The sequence below is a fragment of the Physeter macrocephalus genome, chromosome 12 (genome assembly GCF_002837175.3).
Source record: "Physeter macrocephalus isolate SW-GA chromosome 12, ASM283717v5, whole genome shotgun sequence".
Classification (NCBI taxonomy): Eukaryota; Metazoa; Chordata; class Mammalia; order Artiodactyla; family Physeteridae; genus Physeter; species Physeter macrocephalus.
This window is the reverse complement of record NC_041225.1, coordinates 68976300-68992963: the sequence shown is the minus strand read 5'-3', so window position 1 is coordinate 68992963 and position 16664 is coordinate 68976300.

The following is a 16664-nucleotide window of genomic DNA, read 5'->3' as shown; positions in this document are numbered from 1 at the left end:
AACTTACAGGTTTAAGTCCCTAGAAGTGGAGTTGTTATAAATGTTATGGCAAAGATGTTCCATCTTTTATAATATAAATTCCTGCATTTTTCCTAGGGTTAAGGGCCTGTAGATACTTTATTTTGATTTACTTATTTTGATTTCCATTGAAATGGGTCCTAAGATCTCAACACTGCTTATGTTCATCTTATCTTTTTAAATTTAAATCACCCCACTTCAAGTATCAATGTGTAATTTTATCTACACAGGCACTTTTTAATTCTTCAGATTAAGGAATAATTAACGTTGGTCATTTACCTTTGAAAAATTTCTATTCACCACTATGTCACAAGTTTAAAAAAACTTTAAGCTTTAAGAAAACTAAAGCCCAGAGGTATCAGGTACCTTGTCCACTGTTTAACTATTTTCTGCTCTGTAACAACATTCTTCTAATAGTTAATGGATTGGCAGGCACAGACATAAGTAAGGAATAGTCGTGACACTTGAGGATTTCACTTTATGGCAGTGGCTCCCAAACTTTGCTGTTTATAGCAATCACTCAGGCTTCTTGTTAGAAATGTAGTTTCACAAGTTTCCCACAGGGATTTGGATTTAGTGGGTCTGGGAAGATCTACATTCCAACAAGCCTGTTCCACATGACTATGGTGCGGATGACCTACAGACATTTGGCTAACTCCTGGCTCATACCATAGATCGCCTACACCCATCTTATTCTCTCTCCCTCCCTCCTCTCTCCTCTGTTCTAGTCTACTGAGGGGAAAACTGGGAGGGATTTATCACATAGAAATATTTATATCTCTATCAGTGTTCTTAGTTGCAAGCAATAAACATTAACTCTGGTTGTTTGAAGCAGAAAAGGAATTTATTAAAGGGAATTAGATAGCTCAGGGTACCTCTGGGAGGGCTGGAGAACTAAGCATAGAGATCAGCTACCAGGAACAATGCCTAAAGTCTACATGAGAGCAGTTCCAGAGGATAAAACATTGTCACATGTCTGAGCATAAATGTTGCAGCTTATCCAAATGATGCCCCCAACTCTGAGCACTAGATGCTACCACCAGAAGCTCTGCTCCAGCTGCCCCAGCCATGTCTAAAAACTGCTTTGAGCTGCCGCCACTCTCACTATGAAGGATTTTATGTGGGGCCTGCTTTAGGGAGCTGATTCAAACACCAGCTCATCTCATCTGATTGGCAGAGCTTGGTCACTGTCTGCACCTGGCTCTAAGGCAGGCTGGGAAAGAAATACCTGGCTTCTGTAGTGGGAGGTGTTCTCTGTTTTCCATCAAGAATCATTAGGTGATGGTGCTTAAAGGTACCATGTTGTCCAAAACAACAATGAAAAAGAAACACTGCATTTATCACATTTGAATTTGGGAACATATGCAACTTTATCTTGAATTGCTAATTGTTAGCTTATGGTGCTGAATTAATGAATGGTCCTGTGTTCGAAAATCAGTTTTATTGCATGTAAATTTCAGCATATAATTTATAAACTACTGTTTTTAAAGAAATGTTTAGTTTCATATGCTTCTGACTTAGGAATATTTCATTTAAAAACTAATACCCCTGTTGGCCGAAAAAAATTCTCTCCTCCGAAAATTTAGTAAAGAAAAGCAACCTTTTCTGAGAGTCTTGTGGGAGGAATTAATGTGAAACAGGAGGAAAAATTCTCTTCCTCCAGAGGAAAAATATTACCGAGCCATGAAAATTTTTCTATTGTGAGAGAAAAACTTGGATGATTCAGGATATGGGTAATATTTTTATTCTCAATAAAAATGCTTCTTACATAAGAGCATATGGCAGAGGAGATTGGTTCAAGATGGCGGAGTAGAAGGACATGCTCTAACTCCCTCTTTCGAGAACACCAGAATCACAAATAACTGCTGAACAATCATCAATAGGAAGACATTGGAACTCACCAAAAAAGATAACCCACATGCAAAGACAAAGGAGAAACTGCAATGAGACGGTAGGATGGGGCACTATCACAATAAAATCAAATCCCATAATTGCTGGGTGGGTGACTCACAAACTGGAGAACACTTATACCACAGAAGTCCACCCACTGGAGTGAAGGTTATGAGCCACAAGTCAGCCTTGCAACCTGGGGGTCCAGCAATGGGAGGAGGAATTCCTAGAGAATCAGACTTGGAAGTCTAGTGGGATTTGACTGCAAGACTTTGACAGGACTGGGGGAAACAGAGACCCCACTCTTGGAGGGCACACACAAAGTAGTGTGTGCATTGGGACCCAGAGGAAGGAGCAGTGACCCCAGGGGAGACTGAACCATACCTACCTGCTAGTGTTGGAGGGTCTCCTGCAGAGGCGGGATGTGGCTGTGGCTTACCATGGGGACAAGGACACTGGCAGCAGAAGTTCTGGGAAGCACTTCTTGGTGTGAGCCCTCCCAGAGTCTGCAATTAGCTCCACCAAAGAGCCCCAGTAGATTCCAGTCTTGGGTCACCTCAGGTGAAACAACCAACAGGGGGGGAACCCAGCCCTACCCATCATCAGACAAGAGGATTAAAGTTTTACTGAGCTCTGCCCAACAGAGCAACAGCCAGCTCTACCCACCACCAGTCCCTCCCATCAGGAAACTTCCACCAGCCTCTTAGATAGCCTCATCCACCAGAGTGCAGACAGCAGAAGCAAGAAGAACTACAATCCTGCAGCCCGTGGAACAAAAACCACATTCACCGAAAGATAGACGAGATGAAAAGGTAGAGGGCTATATACCAGATAAGGGAACAAGATAAAACCACAGAAAAACAACTAAATGAAAAGGAGATAAGCAATCTTCCAGAAAAAGAATTCAGAATAATGATAGTGAAGATGATCCAGGACCTCAGAAAAAGAATGGAGGCAGAGATCGAGAAGATTCAAGATGTGTTTAACAAAGATCTAGAAGAATTAAAGAACAAACAAACAGAGAAGAAGAATACAGTAACTGAAATGAAAAACACACTAAAAGGAATCAATAACAGAATAACTGAAGCAGAAAAACGGATAAGTGACCTGGAAGATAAAATGGTGGAATTCACTGCTGGGGACAGAATAAAGAAAAAAGAATGAAAAGAAATGAAGACAGCCTAAGAGACCTCTGGGACAACATTAAATGCAACAACATTCTCATTATAGGGATCCCAGAAGGAGAAGAGAGAGAGAAAGGGCCCGAGAAAATATTTGAAGAGATTATAGTTGAAAACTTCCCTAACATGGGAAAGGAAATAGCCACCCAAGTCCAGGAAGCACAGAGAGTCCCATACAGGATAAAGCCAGGGAGAAACACGCAGAGACACATAGTAATCAAATTGGCAAAAATTAAAGACAAAGAAAAATTATTGAAAGCAAGGGAAAAATGACAACATACAAGGGAATTCCCATAAGGTTAACAGCTGATTTCTCAGCAAAAACTCTAAAAGCCAGAAGGGAGTGGCATGATATACTTAAAGAGATGAAAGGAAGAGCCTGAAACAAAGATTACTCTACCCAGCAAGGATCTCATTCAGATTTGATTGAGAAATCAAAAGCTTCACAGACAAGCAAAAGCTAAGAGAATTCAGCATCATCAAACCAGCTCTACAACAAATGCTAAAGGAACTTCTCTAAGTGGCAGCTCTACAACAAATGCTAAAGGAAATTCTCTAAGTGGGAAACACAAGAGAAGAAAAGGACCTACAAAAACAAACCCAAAACAATTAAGAAAATGGTAATAGGAGCATACATACCAATAATTACCTTAAACGTGAATGGATTAAATGCTCCAACCAAAAGCCAGAGACTCACTGAATGGACACAAAAACAAGACCAATATATATGCTGTCTACAAGAAACCCACTTCAGACCTAGGAACACATACAGACTGAAAGTGTGGTGATGAAAAAAGATATTTCATGCAAATGGAAATCAAAAGAAAGCTGGAGTAGCAATACTCATATCAGATAAAGTAGACTTTAAAATAACGAATGTTTCAAGAGACAAGGAAGGACACTACATAATGATCAAGAGATCAGTCGAAGAAGAAGATATAACAGTTATAAATATATATGCACCCAACATAGGAGCACCTCAATACATAAGGCATCTGCTAACAGCTATAAAAGAGGAAATCGACAGTAACACGATAATAGTGGGGGAATTTAACACCTCACTTACACCAATGGACAGATCTTCCAAAATGATTATTAATAAGGAAACACATGCCTTAAATGACACAATAGACCAGATAGATTTAATTAATATTTATAGGACATTCCATCCAAAACCAGCAGATTACACTTTCTTCTCAAGGGCACACGGAACATTCTCCAGGATAGATCACATCTTGGGTGACAAATCAAGCCTCAGTAAATTTAAGAAAATTGAAATCATATCAAGAATCTTTTCTGACCACAGTGCTATGAGATTAGAAATGAATTACAGGGAAAAAAACATAAAAAACACATACACATGGAGACTAAACAATACATTACTAAATAACCAAGAGATAACTGAAGAAATCAAAGAGGAAATGAAAAAATACCTAGAGAGAAATGACAATGAAAACACGACGATCCAAACCTATGGGATGCAGCAAAAGCAGTTCTAAGAGGGAAGATTATAGCTATACAAGCCTACCACAAGAAACAAAATCACAAACAATCTAACGTTACACATAATGGAACTAGAGAAAGAAGAACAAACAAAACCCAAAGTTAGCAGAAGGAAGGAGATCATAAAGATCAGAGCAGAAATAAATGAAATAGAAACGAAAACAGTAGCAAAGCTCAATAGAACTAAAAGCTAGTTCTCTGGAAGGTAAATAAAATTGATAAACCATTAGCCAGAGTCATCAAGAAAAAGAGGGAGAGGACTCAAAGCAGTAAAATTAGAAATGAAAAGGGAGAAGTTACAACAGACACCACAGAAGTACAAAGCATCCTAAGAGACTACTATAAGCAACTCTATGCCAACGAAATGGACAACCTGGAAGAAATGGACAAATTCTTAGAAATGTATAACCTTCCAAGACTGAACCAGGAAGAAACAGAAACTATGAACAGACCAATCACAAGTAATGAAATTGAAACTGTGATTAAAAATCTTCCAACGAACAAAAGTCCAGGACCAGATGGCTTCACATGTGAATTCTATCAAACTTTTAGAGAAGAGCTAACACCCATCCTTTCCAAACTCTTCTAAAAATTGCAGAGGAAGGAAAACTCCCAAACTCATTCTATGAGGCCACTATCACCCTGATACCAAAACCAGACAAAGATAATACACAAAAAAATTATAAACCAATATCACTGATGAATATAGATGCAAAAATCCTCAAGAAAATACTAGCAAACAGAATCCAACAACACATTAGAAGGATCATACACCATGACCAAGTGGGATTTATCCCGGGAATGCAAGGATTCTTCAATATACACAAATCAATCCATGTGATACACCATATTAACAAATTGAGGAAGAAAAACCATATGATCATCTCAATAGATTCAGAAAAAGCTTTTGACAAAATTCAACTCCCATTTATGATAAAAACTCTCCTGAAATTGGGCATAGAGGGAACCTACTTCAACATAACAAAGCCTTATATGGCAAACCCACAGAAAACATCAATCAATTGGGTTTTGTTTGTTCTTCTTTCTCTAGTTCCATATACAACAAACCTACAGCAAACATCATTCTCAATGGTGAAAAACTGAAAGCATTTCCTCTAAGTTCAGGTACAAGACAAGGATGTCCACTCTCACCACTATTATTCAACATACGTTTGGAAGTCCTAGCCACAGCAATCAAGGAAGAAAAAGAAAGAAAAGAAATACAAATTGGAAAAGAAGTAGTAAAACTGTCACTGTTAGCAGATGAGATGATACTATACATAGAGAATCCTAAAGATGCCACCAGAAAACTACTAGAGCTAATCAATGAATTTGGTAAAGTTGCAGCATACAAAATTAATGCACAGAAATCTCTTGCATTCCTATACACTAATGTTGAAAAATCTGAAAGAGCAATTAAGGAAACACTCCCATTTAGCAGTGCAACAAAAGGAAAAATATACTTAAGAATAAACCTACCTAGGGAGACAAAAGACCTGTATGCAGAAAACTATAAGACACTGATGAAAGAAATTAAAGATGCTACCAACAGATGGAGAGATGTACCATGTTCTTGGATTGGAATAATCAATATTGTAAAAATGAGTATACTACCCAAACCAATCTACAGATTCAGTGCTATCCCTATCAAATTACCAATGGCACTTTTCACAGAACTAGAGCAAAAAATCCTAAAATTTGTATGGAGACACAAAAGACCCCGAATAGCCAAAGCAGTCTTGAGGGAAAAAAACGGAGCTGGAGGAATCAGACTCCCTGACTTCAGACAATACTACAAAGCTACAGTAATCAAGACAATATGATACTGGCACAAAAACAGAAATATAGATCAATGGAACAAGATAGAAGCCCAGAGATAAATGTACACACCTATACTCAACTAATCTATGACAAAGGAGGCAAGGATATACAGTGGAGAAAAGACAGTGTCTTCAATAAGTTGTGCTTGGAAAACTGGACAGCTACATGTAGAAGAATGAAATTAGAACACTTCCTAACACCATACACAAAAATAAACTCAAAATGGATTAGAGATCTAAATGTAAGGCCGGGCACTGTAAAACTCTTAGAGGAAAACGTAGGAAGAACACTCTCTGACATAAATCACAGCAAGATATTTTTTGATCCACCTCCTAGAGTAATGGAAATAAAAAGAAAAATAAACAAATGGGACCTAATGAAACTTTAAAGCTTTTGCACAACAAACCATAAACAAGACAGAAAGACAACCCTCAGAATGGGAGAAAATAGTTGCAAATGAATCTTCAGACAAGGGATTGATCTCCAAAATATATAAACAGCTCACATAGCTCAATATTAAAAAAACAAACAAGCCAATCCAAAAAAAGACTGAAGACCTAAAGAGACATTTCTCCAAAGAAGACATACAGATGGCCAAGAAGCACATTAAAAGCTGCTCAACATCATTAATTATTAGAAAAATGCAAATCAAAAGTACAATGAGGTATCACCTCACACCAGTTAGAATGGGCATCATCAGAAAATCTACAGACAACAAATGGTGGAGAGGGTGTGGAGAAAAGGGAACCCTCTTTCACTGTCGGTGGGAATGTAAACTGATACAGCCACTATGGAGAACAGTATGGAGGTTCTTTAAAAAACTAAAAATAGAATTACCATATAGAAGTATGAACAAAATTGGGTCATTTTATTGACATGGATGGATCTAGAGACTATCATACAGAGTGAAGTAAGTCAGAAAGAGAAAAACAAATATCGTATATTAACGCATGTATGTGGACCCTAGAAAATGGTACAGATGAACCAGTTTGCAGAGCAGAAATTGAGACTGAGATGTAGAAAACAAACTTATGAACACCAAGGGGGGAAAGCGGGGGTGGGGTGGGGGTGTGATGAATTGGGAGATTGGGATTGACATGTATACAGTGATGTGTATAAAATGGATGACTAATAAGAAAATAAATAAATAACTTTTAAAAAAGCATATGGGAGGCTCTTGATTCCTTTGGACAGGATATGCTCTGCAGACAGGTTTTATTCTTTGCCTATCAGCTTTTTTATTGCTAGGCACTGCGCTAAGGAAAGAAACTGCACTAGGGAAAGAAACTCTAAATTTGCTAACTTTGAAATAGAAAAAATGGAGCAATCAGTAAAAAACAAATCTTCATTTATTCATTTGGCAAATGTTTATTGACTGTCCATTCTACAAAAATGTGTATCATATGGTCACTACTCCCAAGAAGTTCACAGACAAGTGGGAACTCAGCAATAATTGGAGTATAAACATAGGGTCCTGTGAGAGTAGAGACAAGACATATTTAATTTAAACTGGGAGGTGTCAAACCTGGCTTTCTAGAATCAGTAATGCCTTTCAGTATCTTAAAGATGGAGAAGGATTTAGACAAATGATGGGTGTGGGAAATATTACAGAGAACGGCATGGGTCAGAAGCAGGCACGTGGCACAGAGGCATGAAGGGGCATTTAGCAAATCTAAGAGACCATGATTTGGAACTAGGAGAGCTAAGACTGGAGGGGCTGGTTAAGTGGGGTCAAGTCAATTGCCCTCAGGACAATGGAGAACCACAGAAGAAGTCAAGTTATATATATATTAGTAATTTGTTTGAATACAGAGAAAGGGGATGTTGGATGATGAGGGTGGGAATGAGAGTTGGGAAAGTTTCATTAATCCCATCAGGAAATGATGAGGCCATGAATTACAATGGAGAAAATGGAATGGATTTCAAAGATATATATATGAGAGAATTGATGAGACATAGAGAATAATTGGATATAGGGTGTCCAAGAAAGTGTTAAAGATAATTTCTAGATATATAATTTGAACAGCTCAGTGGATTATGTTGCCACTCACTAAGACGGAGGATTTCTTTGAGAGAAAGAAAATGAGTGTAGCTTTGGGTGTGTATGGAGGAGGACCCCCAAATGGAGATGTATGGTTAGCAGTTGGCCATGTGGGAGTGGAGCTCAAGAGAAAGGTCTAAGCAGATGTATGGATTTGTCAGGTTTTAGGTTGTAGTTGAAGCCATTGGTAAGGGTAAGACTGCCCAACGAGATTGTGAGAAAGAGGGCAGAGAATGGAACCCTGAGAGTTACCAGCATATGAGGAGAAGGTTGACATGCAGTCCATAAAGGACACTGACAAGTGTCAGTGTAGGGAGGAGCCCTTATCAACTCCCTTTGCCTCCTGACTCATTCCTCCCAGGTAAATTGGCCCAGTCCCTACCCACTTTCTCTAAATTTTAAGATCTGCTTCTCTGCATAAAGTGAGTGTTTCTGTCTGCACTTGGCCTGTGCTAAGAGGCTTATCTCTGTGGGACATCCTGAGGCTGTTCAGCTGTGCCGAACCCTTATGAGTAGATATGTTAATTCAAAGTAGGGTGTTAATAGACCTCCTTGACTTCGTATCTAATCAGATTTTCAACTGGAAGAAATTCCCCCCACCCCCACCCTAACACTGGAGACATTTGGTAGTGTCTGGAGATATTTGGGGTTGTTTCAATTGGGGGGAGGGAGAGAGTGCTATTGTCATCTAGTGTATAGAGGCCAGGGATGCTGCTAAACATCCTACAGGACACAGGACAACCCTCCTTTCCTAACAAAGAATTATTTGACTCAAGATGTCAATAGTGTAGAGGCTGGGAAACCCTGTTCTAAATCATATTCTTCAATAGTGGACATTAATAAAAAGGTGATACTTTTATCTAGTTGTTTGGATCCTGAGTTTGTCTCTGGTTGGCTACAGAGTTTGGTGGGGAAGAGAATGGTGTTATTTATTGGCCCCCTAAAACACCATCAAGGGGTGGTCAGAAGACATGAGAAAAATCAGAAAGGCATCGTGGAAACAAGGATGGTAGCATGCTTAAGAGGAAGAGGCCATCAAGGCCAACTGCTTCTGAGAGGTCTGGTGAGACAGAAACTTAAAAGTGTTTTTAGGATTTAACATATACGACTTCCCTAGTGAGTTTCAGAGGCATTTGGGTGAGAAGATGAGCTAGAGCGGGTTACCTTGAGGAGCAAAGGAATGGTGAAGAAATACAAGCACCCAGCGCCATGTGCTCTCCTTGGACACTGAGGAAAAGCAAGAGAGGATGACAGCTAGAGGGGAACACAGGAATGGGGGAAGGTTGAACAAATTTATTCAATGAATGGAGAGGCTAGTAGAGAAGGGTTATCTGAAGACCAGGCAAAAAGGGCAAAATGTATGAAGTAACATTCCTAAGGAGGTCAGCGGGAAAGGAAATCCAGAGCACAAGTGAAAAGATTGGCTTTGCTCAGGAAAAGCGATTTCTCTTCTCTGAACATGGAGATGTAGGAGGAAGTAAGTGGATGCAAATAGACTTGTATGACAGAGGCTTCCTGGAGGTGGGGCAGGAGCGAGAGGCAGCTGCAGCAGATCTCCCCTGACAGCCTCTTTTCTGACTCCTGAACTAAAAGGAGGTGCCATTTTCTGAGACTTCAGAGGGAAGAGGTGGAATATGGAGCCTAGAAGGACTGTGAAAGTTTGAAATCAAAATCCAGTGGGCCAAAGAGTCAATAAGGGGCCCTTCCATTAGCTTACTTTCTTTTTCAAAAATGCAGTTTGGCTTTACATTTTTTTAATGGAAATATATTTGACATAGAACATTGTATAAGTTTAAGTTGTACAACATGTTGATTTAATACATTTATATATTGCAATATGGTTACCACGGTAGCATTAGCTAGCACCTCTAATCACATCACATAATTATAATTTCTCATTTGTGGTGGGAATAATTAAGATCTAATCTCTTAGTAAGTTTGATGTTTATAATACAGTCTTGTCTGTAATCACTGTACCGTGCATTAGATCTTCAGGACTTATTTATCTACTAGTTGCAAGTTACCCTTACATTGTTATGTTTCACAGGAATTTTGGGGGAGGCTGGGCGGAAGAGAGCTGATCACCCACATTAACAACCAAGTCAAGTTAGAAATCTCAGCCTCTCACGTTCTATTGTCTCCAAACTGTCCTCCCAGATATCAGGTAGAGGAGGCCAGTGGGATGGGATGGCTGCACTCCTGGCTTCCTGTTTCTTTTTTGCCTTCCATGATCAAATTCATGGAACCATCATTCTGGGTGTCTGGCTTTTTCCCTAAAACTTAACATTTCCCATGTGTGATGTGAATTTACCCTGCTGCCTTCCCATAGCTGCTGAGACTCTTGGTACCTTAGCAGATAACCCATCTCAGACTCAGGTGCATCATATCTAGTGCTTAGACTATGGCAAACAGTATCTCTTGTACCAGTGGTTCAGAAAGTATGGTTACTAAATGTGATATTGTTTGCATCCCAAATTGTTGGAATTTTTATGAGTATTTTAATGCCCCATATAGACAAGAGGATGGAATATTTGAAATAGATGTCATACTAGGACATCTAGGAAAAGATGGCCATAAAGGCAGCCACCTGCTTCACCTCCTTGCAGGAATGACTTTAGAATATTTTGCTCCACTGATTTGAGTTTCTGAAATGCTCATGGTACTCACCTCTAGCTACAACTCTACCACAAAGGGGGCTTGAATGTTTTTATTTGCTTTTCTAAATTCCTGAAAAGGTTTTAATGTTATTTTACCCACTGGTAAATGTAATAAACAGTGATACTCAGATAGTGCACATCTAAGCTTGCCTTTCCTCTGTACATGAAAGTACATGCTAATGGTCTCTGGATAATTAAAATTAAGCCACATTTAGTAGATAAACAAATTAAAGCAGAGCAAATTGTATGCATGCCTCCCTAAACAGCGCACACATTATCAGAGGGGTGACTTTAATTATTCAAAAATATAGCAAGAGCTATTGAAGGAGCTATTGACTTTTTTAAGATAAGAAAGTGTCTTCAGTATTAATGAGTAGTATTTGTTTACAAGTCAAATTGTAATACTATAGAAATTAGAAAGGAAATTGGATCAAAACTACCCAAACCTTACACAGAAATCAGGACATATGAAATAATAGATCATGGTCTGCTACTATTATCTTTAACATTTATTTTTAATTACAAGGTAACACATGAATTTATTTTCTTTGTAAAATATTACAATATTTCGGACCATCCCCAAGTATCCATCCATTTTTCAGAGGTAACACTTGGTATTGGTTTGGTGTGGATACTTTCAGATGATTTCTAATGTGGTTTAAATACATTTATCTATATATACTTATACATGTTGTAGAATGTTGTGGATTTTTTGTTTGTTTTTTGGTTTCCAAAATAAATGAGATCATTCTATATTCACCTTTCTCTAAAATGCATTTATCATTCAATCATATGCCTTAGAGATTTTTGATAATTGTACATAACAAATCTACTTCAATATTTCCCCTCGTTTCATTTCTTTTTCCTCTTAAGACATTTGTATCAAAGCAATAAATGCCCTTGATTGAAAAATCAGAAGGGACAAGAAAGGCTTATACTAAGATGCAACAATCTCCTCCTCCATGGCCACCAGACCCCGTCTCACTTCTCATAGGCAGCCAGTCTGAGCAGGTGCCAGTGGATATTATCTACAGATGTCAAAGTAATCTGTGCCCATATCATTAGTAATGAGTTACAATTCCAGACACTATAGTGACTTTCTGCTTGGTGGAATATGATTCTCCATACTTATACTGTTGCTACTTCCTTCCTCATCTTACCCCATATGGTCCTAACATTGCATCTAGTTTATTATACTAATTATACCATTTAGTTAACAGAACTTATTAATTCTGTCTAATGATTAGTCATTTTTGTATTTTGGTTATAAAATCTGTCTCTACCACAAGATCATGTGGATATTGTTATACATTATTTTTTTATATAAATTGTTTTATATTAATTTTTCCATACAATTAACTTTATGTATGATTAATCTTCTCATATAATTAACCATTTGTATTTACTTTTGGTGAGTAGTGTTCAAGCCTTCGCCTTTTTGTCTTTTTCTTTTTGACCTGTGTAGTTGTCTATATATATGTTTTTCATATATATACTTAATATTTTCCAGGCACTATTCTGAATTTATATATAAACTCATTTAATTGTTGCAACAACCCTGCAAGGTAGTTAACTTTTATTATCTTCATTTTACATATTAAAACTAATTATGGCACTGAGATGCTAAGTGCTATGAAGGAGTTGACACTGTTAGTAATTTGTTATATCCATTGTAAATATTTTCTCCATAGATTTTTCATTCGTATTCTCCCTTTTTTTTTAAACACGTTGATTGGAGTATAATTGCTTTGACTGTTGTGTTAGTCTCTGCTGTACAACAAAATGAATCAGCCATATCTATACATATATCCCCAAATCCCCTCCTTCTTATATGTCCCTCCTACCCTCCCTACCTCATCCCTCTAGGTGGTCACAAAGCACCGAGATGATCTCCCTGTGCTTTGTAGCTGCTTCCTGTTAGCTATCTATTTCACATTTGGTACTGTATATATGTCAGTGCTACCCTCTCGCTTCACCCCAGCTTACCCTTCCCCCTCTCCGTGTCCTCAAGTCCATTCTCTATGTCTGTGACTCTATTCCTGTCCTGTCCCTAGGTTCATCAGAACCATTGAAATTTTTTTTATAGATTCCATATATATGTGTTAGCGTACTATATTTGTTTTTCTCTTTCTGAGTTACTTCACTCTGTATGACAGACTCTAGGTCCATCCACCTTGCTGCAAATAACTCAGTTTCGTTCCTTTTTATGGCTGAGTAACATTCCCTTGTATATATGTGCCACATCTTCTTTATCCATTCATCTGTCATTGGACACTTAAGTTGCTTCCATGTCCTGGCTATTGTAAATAATGCTGCAATGAACATTGTGGTACATGACTCTGTTTGAATTATGGTTTTTTCAGGGTATATGCCCAGTAGTGGGATTGCTGGGTCATATCGTAGTTCTATTTGTAGTTTTTTATGGAACCTCCATACTGTTCTCCATAGTGGCTGTATCAACTTTCATTCCCACAAACAGTGCAAGAGTTTTCCCTTTTCTCCACACCATCTCCAGCATTTATTGTTTGTAAACTTTTTGATGATGACCATTCTGACTGGTGTGAGCTGATATCTCATTGTGGTTTTGATAGCATTTCTCTAATGATTAGTGATGTTGAGCTTCCTTTCATGTTTGTTGGCAGTCTGTATATCTTCTTTGGAGAAATGTCTATTAAGGTCTTCTGCCCATTGTTTGATTGGGTTTTTTTTTTTTTTTTTATATTGAGTTGCATGAGCTGCTTGTATATTTTGGAGATTAATCCTTTGTCAGTTGCTTCATTTGCAAATATTTTCTCCCATTCTGAGGGTTGTCTTTTTTATGGTTTCCTTTACTGTTCAAAAGCTTTTAAGTTTCATTAGGTCCCATTTGTTATTTTTGTTTTTACTTCCATTTCTCTAGCAGGTGGGTCAAAAAGGATCTTGTTGTGATTTATGTCATAGAGCGGACGCGCAGGCTCAGCGGCCATGGCTCATGGGCCCAGCCGCTCCGCGGCATGTGGTATCCTCCCATACCGGAGCACGAACCCGTGTCCCCTGCATCGGCAGGCGGACTCTCAACCACTGCGCCACCAGGGAAGCCCCCAGCACCACTTATTGAACAGGCTATCTTTTCTCCATTTTATATTCTTGCCTCCCTTATCAAAGATAAGGTGACCATATGTGGGTGGGTTAATCTCTGGGCTTTCTATCTTGTTCCATTGATCTATATTTCTGTTTTTATGCCAGTACCATACTGTCTTGATTACTGTAGCTTTGTAGTATACTTTGAAGTCAGGGAGCCTGATTCCTCCAGCTCTGTTTTTCTTTCTCAAGATTGCTTTAGTTATTCGGGGTGCTTTGTGTTTCCATACAAATTGTGAAATTTTTGTTCCAGTTCTGTGAAGATTGCCATTGGTAGCTTGACAGGGATTGCACTGAATTTGTAGATTGCTTTGGGTAGTATAGTCATTTTCACAATGTTGATTCTTCCAGTCCAGGAACATGGTATATCTTTCCATCTGTTTATATCATCTTTAATTTTTTCCTCAGTGTCTTATAGTTTTCTGCAAACAGGTCTTTGTTCTCCTTAGGTAGGTTTATTCCTAGGCATTTTATGCTTTTTGTTGAACTGGTAAATGGGACTGTTTCCTTACTTCTCTTTCAGATTTATCATCATTAGTGTATAGGAATGCAAGAGATTTTTATGTATTAATTTTGTATCCTGCTACTTTACCAAATGCATTGATTAGCTCAAGTAGTTTTCTGGTAGCATTTTTAGGATTCTCTATGTCATCTGCAAACAGTGGCAGTTTTACTTCTTCTTTTCTGATTGGGATTCCTTTTATTTCTTTTTCTTCTCTGATTGCTGTGGCTGAAACTTCAAAAACTATTTTGAATAATAGCGATGAGAGTGGGCAACCTTGTCTTGTTCCTGGTCTTAGAGGAAATGGTTTCATTTTTCTTACCATTAACAATGATGTTGGCTGTGAGTTTATCATATATGGCCTTTATTATGTTGAGGTAGGTTCCCTCTGTGCCTACTTTCTGGAGAGTTTTCTATCATAAATGGGTGTTGAATGTTGTTGAAAGTTTTTTCTGCATCTATTGAGATGATCATATTATTTTTCTTTCAGTTTGTTCATGTGGTGTATCACATTGATTGATTTATGTATATTGAAGAATCCTTGCATTCCTGGGATAAACCCCAGTTGATCATGGGGTATGACCCTTTTAATATGCTGTTGGATTCTGTTTGCTTGCATTTTGTTGATGATTTTTGCGTGTATGCTCATCAGTTTTACTGGCCTTTAGTTTCCTGTTTTTGTGACATCTTTGTCAGGTTTTTGTATCAGGTGATGGTGGCCCTGTAGAATGGGTTTGGGAATGTTCCTCCCTGTGCTATCTTTTGGAAAAGTTTGAGAAGGATAGGTGTTAGCTCTTCTATAATGTTTGAGGGAATTCACCTGTGAAGCCATGTGGTCCTGGACAGTTTTTTGTTGGAAGATTTTTAATCAGAGTTTCAATTTCAGTGCTTGTGATTGGTCTATTTATATTTCCTATTTCTTACTCTTCCAGTCTTTGAAATTTGTGCTTTTCTAAGAATTTGTCCATTTCTTCCAGGTCGTCCATTTTATTGGCATAGAGCTGCTTGTAGTAATCTCTCATGACCCTTTGTATTTCTGCAGTGTCAGTTGTTACTTCTTTTTCATTTCTAATTCTATTGATTTTGGTCTTCTCCCTTTTTTTCTTCATGGGTTTGGCTAATGGTTTATCAATTTTATTTATCTCCTCAAAGAACCAGCTTTTAGTTTTATTGATCTTTGCTATCGTTTACTTATATTTTTCTCATTTATTTCTGATCTGATTTTATGATTTCTTTCCTTCTGCTAACTTCGGGGTTTTTTTGTTCTTCTTTCTCTAATTGCTTTAGGTGTAAGGTTAGGTTGTTTTTTTGAGATTTTACTTGTTTCTTGAGGGAGGATTGTATTGCTATAAGCTTTGCTCTTAGAACTGCTTTTGCTGTATCCCATAGGTTTTGGTTCGTCGTGTTCTCATTGTCATTTGTTTCTATGTATGTTTTGATTTCCTCTTTGATTTCTTCCATTATCTCTTGGTTATTTAGTAGTGTATTCTTTAACCTACATGTGTTTGTATTTTTTGCAGTTTTTTTCCCGTAATTGATATTTAGTCGCATAGTGTTGTGGTCTGAAAAGATACTTCATACAATTTCAATTTTCTTAAATTTACAGAGGTTTGATATATGATCCAAGATATGATCTGTCCTGGAGAATGTTCCATAAGCTCTTGAGAAGAAAATGTAGTCTGTTGTTTTTGGATGGAATGTCACATAAATATCAATTATGTTCATCTTGTTTAATGTACCATTTAAAGCTTCTGTTTCCTTATTTATTTTTATTTTGGATGATCTGTTCATTGGTGAAAGTGGGGTGTTAAAGTCCCCTACTATTTTTGTGTTACTGTAGATTTCCCCTTTTATGGCTGTTAGCAGTTGCCTTATGTATTGAGGTGCTCCTATGTTGGGTGCATATATATTTACAATTGTTATATCTTCTT